At 58.2% G+C, this 4,459-nt stretch overlaps 1 protein-coding gene across 1 annotated transcript in view; it reads left to right on the forward strand.

Annotated features, from left to right (window-relative positions):
• GATA6 (GATA binding protein 6) overlaps positions 1 to 4,459 on the forward strand; it is a 36,842-nt gene that overhangs the window by 1,757 nt on the left and 30,626 nt on the right. The gene's annotated exons all lie outside the window — the stretch shown is intronic.

The following is a 4,459-nucleotide window of genomic DNA, read 5'->3' on the forward strand; positions in this document are numbered from 1 at the left end:
TCCAGCGTTTCTCTCTAGTTTGGGGTGTGCTTCTTTTTGCGCACCCGCTATTCGCTCTTCCTTCCGAGACCTGCTGGGAGCTCGGAGCTCAGAGCACAGCGCACGGCGGCCTGGGCCGGCGGGGGTGTCTTTGGAAAGGCGCCGCTCCCCGGGATGTAGTCCCCAGGGCCAAAGTCGATGCGTTGGGAAAACTGCACACTGGAAGGGTCAGGCAACCTGGCTTTCTGTCTGAATAAACTCTACGCATTAAACAGTTTTGTTTTATTTTAAAATTAACTGACAAGAAAAACATCTCCCTAACGATTCCTTCCCTTGGTTGGAAAACCAACCTAAAAACAACAACAAAAAACAATTTGTGACCCAGCAAAGGAGCAATGACCTTCCTCCCTCCCCTTCTTTGTTTTAGGCAATGCTAAAAAGAGATTGGGAATCTGGGGCGTAAAATGCCGGGTCCTTTCTCGAGCCCTTCGAACCCTCACGTTGGGGACCGGGTCAGGGTCTGTCCTGCCGCTCACCTATGTCCCAGCGGCGCCGGCGCCAGCGCACCCTCTCACCGCTGCGATGGAGCTTCGGGAACGGAGGCCCCTGGGGGTGAGCTGTTGAACAGGGAAGTTCACACAGATACCCGTGTGCTTGCAAATATAAAGAAACACACGGCAGGAATCATGGGTCCCGCAGAGCTGGGTCTCCTCGGGGCTCAGGCTCGGAGGGCCGTCACTGCCTGGACTCTAAGTAGCCAAAATATTTGCCTGCTAACCCAGCTTCATTAAAAATCAGCTCACTAAAAATTTGAATTAAATAAAAATAAAACACTTTGGTTTTAAGAGCAAACCCGAGGAACATTTAAAACCAGTTGAACTCAAAGGAACTCCAATGTCTGCAACGTTTCTGTAACTGCTTACAAAGGGAACTTCTACAAAATTCAGTCTATTTAAAAATGTGGTCGGGACTCACGTAAAAACCAAAAGAAAGACACTGGAGGTCCAGGCCCGAGTTAAGTGCTGTCGCTTCTGGTAGTCGCCTTCGCTCCAACTCCGGTTAAACTTTAAAGCCCCCGGGTCCTGCCCCTGTCACCAGCCTCGTTCCAGAGTTTTCTACCTTCAGTCTTTCCCAAATGCGAAATACGCTCACAATTGAAACTGGGAGCCGTGAGTGGGGGAGGCAGAGAGGACTGTAATAAAAGTGACTGAATTGGATGAGAACGGTTTATGCACCTTCTCGGTAGCAATTTAAAATTCACAAGTGTTTAGCAGCCATTTACAACGAAGAATGAAAGGGGGGAAAATGATCACCAACTTCCTGAATTCTGATGCCTCCGCCCTGGCGCTGGCAGGCCCTGTCCCCGTCTCCCACCAGGACACACAGGTTCACAGCTCACAGTTACCGCGAGTGGAATCATACACTTAGCGGCGAAGTCTCACAATCCTTACAATGTCCCTACCGACCCTAGTTTAACTAGTTTAGGTTCCTCTCCCTCCCCCAACTGAAATACATAAAAACAAACAAAAACAGAGCCCAAACGCTTCCAGAGGAGACTGACCTTTAGAAAATCATTTACTTCGATTTACCTGGGGGAAAAAGTGTAAAAATCCATTCCCACACAACTCCTCCTGCCCTGGTTAAAATTCTCACGAGCCTTCTGGGGTCACGTCTGTCGGAAGAAATTCTCCTTGTGAGCGAAAGGGAGCGAGGCTCGATATCAGAGCTCCTGCCGCGGCCGAACCCGCGGCCGCGCGACTCGCTGATGACAGATCGGCGCTGATAACCCCGCGACGTTTATTTCCAGCCCCTTTGCCGGCGACGGACCGTATCAGTTTGTACACAGTTGTGATAACCCATTCGGAGGGAGCGAAGAAGGGGTGTGTATGTGGGGGTGGCTGGGAAGCGAGATGTCGCGCTGGTTCCAGAGGTGACCCCCCCCTCTTTCCAACGACATTTCTGAAACTTACCCGAAATTCTCCAGGGAAATCTGAGAGCAAACGGGACACCCAAACTCGGAAAGCATTTGCGTGCGCTACTGGCATGGAAGCCTTTTCCCACCCTGTGCTCCTCCTTTACTAACACCAAGACCCCGAATTAAAAGTCCCAAAGGCTAGCTGAGAAGTGCCGACGTGAACGTCCCGAAACTTCCTAAGAATTTAATAAATTTCTAAAAATCAGGGCGCAGACGGGGAGCTGGGCACTCGTGTTCCTTCTTTCCCACATCAAGGAAGCCTCAACCCTGAGGGCCACCACGACCCTGTGAACTCCAGGGTCCAGAAAAGAGGTCGGTCGGGGAAAGTTTAAGGTCGATCACACGCGAATGTAGAGCAAGTAGCTCATCTGACGTGGAGGGAGGATCGGGGAAGGCCAGCGGAGCAAAACCTTCCCCTCCCCCCGCCCCCTCATTCTGGGGGCGCGTTGACCCGGGAACTGGCGCCTCCCTCCCACAGCGGTGGCAGCGTGGAGCTGTGCACGGCCAGTCCCTCCCGTGCCAATACCCCCGACCCCGTGAATGCGCGCGTAACTAGGGGAGGAGGAAAGTGCTCCGCCTAAGGTTGGCTGTGGGTCGCCTGCTCGGTCTGGAGTTCGGCCACGTCCACCCCTCCCCCCCGGCGTCCCAGGGCTCGGCGCCCCCTGGATGCACTCGCCCCCACCCCCAGGACTGTGCTTGCTGCTGAGCTCACACCCTCAGGCTGCGTAGCGCTCATTGTCTGCTGGGGCGGCGCGCTCCCCTCCCCCTGCTGCCCCCTGTCTCCTCCCCACCCTCTTTTTTCTCCTCCCCTTGCTCCCTCCCTCCTCCTCCTCCTCCTCCTCCTCCGAGTGTGGGCTTTGAAATCAGACAGGAGTTTCAGTGCTCTCAGATTTTGCCGTTCTCCATGCTCAGCTCCCACCCGAGGTTCGGCTGCTTTTTCTGTTCGTGTTCTGCTCTTTCCTTCCCTCTACCTCCTACCCGTCGCGGGCCCGGGCTTCGACAGCGCCCAGCTGCTCGCTGAGCGCAGTTCCGACCCACAGCCTGGCACCCTTCGGCGTGCGCTGTTTGTTTAGGGCTCGGTGAGTCCAATCAGGAGCGCAGGCTGCAGTTTTCCGGCAGAGCAGTAAGAGGCGCCTCCTCTCTCCTTTTTATTCACCAGCAGCGCCGCGCAGAACCCGGACTCGCGCTCGCCTGTCGGCGCCCTCGGCCTCTCTCCGCGCCCGGGATATAATCCTCCACTCCCGGCGGTAGCGGCTCCTAGGTTCCCGGGACACCGCGTACCCACTTCTGGTGTCTTTTCCTCTCTCTCCCCGAAGCGCTTATCTGCGCGCAGCCTTATCTCCGAGTTATCTCGGCGCGAAGGGGCGGGAGCCCCAGCCGGGCGGGCAACGAGACTTCTCTCTTGCCATCTAGCCCGGGTCTGTGTGTGAGCATTCACTTTAGGATGGTTATTTCCGAGGAGCCCCAGCCTTGGGAAAGGCAGCCCGGAGGAGGCCAGCCAGGCTGCATGTGTCTTCCTCTGCCCCCCCCCCCCCCCCCCCCCCCCCCCACTGACTCCCTCCAGCCTCCCTGTCATTCTTCCTGCTCTCTCCTTTGGGGTGGCTTCGTCTCCGGGGCGGTCTCACGTTCCCCCCCTCCTCTTCTCTGAACTCCGCTCCACCCCGGTACGTCCGATTCCGGAACGGTCTCGCCTTTCCGCGGCCGGGGAAGACCGCGGGATGGGACGGGTGGCCCGGCGGGCGAGAGCGCACGCGCTGGTGGCTGGAACGCGAGCCGCGTGTAAGGTGTGCGGTGCAGCCGCGGGCGCGCGGCTTGGGCGTGAGACTCGGCCCCTCGGGCGTCCGGCACTGCCTGTGCCCGGAAGGTCCGAGACTGCCGTCCCCGCCCCAGGCCCCACCTTCTCAGGGCTGAGCCGCATTTTTCTCTGGGGCTTGCGTTCCGTCTAGTCAGCGCAGTCCGGGGAGCTCGGGGAAAGCCACCGGGAGAGAAGGCGGCGGTTTCGTTTTCGGAACAGGTTGCCACCCGTGCGCGAATGGTTTTCGAGCGGGCAGTCTTCATACGGAGGCATTCTGGGCGAGGGGCACCCGCGGGGAGGCGGGATAAGGCCACCCCTTAAAAAGTCCTTTTGTGGGTGAGCGGCCGGGAGGGGGTCACTCTGGGGAGAGGTAAACCTTGGCGGGTCTCGCAGTCACCCCTGGGACCAGGCGCGCGCGCGCGGAGGAAGGATGCTGCGGAGAGGGTGAGCGGGGAGGAGGGGGGACCTGAGAGGTGCGGGTGAGGGAGGGCGGTTGATCCCGGGCTTGGAAGGATTGGCGGCGGCTGCGCAGGCCACAGTCGCCTCTCACTCACCAACTCCCACGCCCAGGGCAGAAGAGGGATCTTTGGAGAATCTCATTAGTTAGGAAAGGGAGTGGAGGTGAGCTGTACAGCCTGCGCTTTGGGTAACCCCTTTTTCCTTCTCCCCCTGCCCCCGCCCGCCTCAGGAGCTAGAGGTCAGCGTGCAGC

This window comes from Myotis davidii, unplaced genomic scaffold (assembly GCF_000327345.1).
Source record: "Myotis davidii unplaced genomic scaffold, ASM32734v1 scaffold96, whole genome shotgun sequence".
Lineage (NCBI taxonomy): Eukaryota > Metazoa > Chordata > Mammalia > Chiroptera > Vespertilionidae > Myotis > Myotis davidii.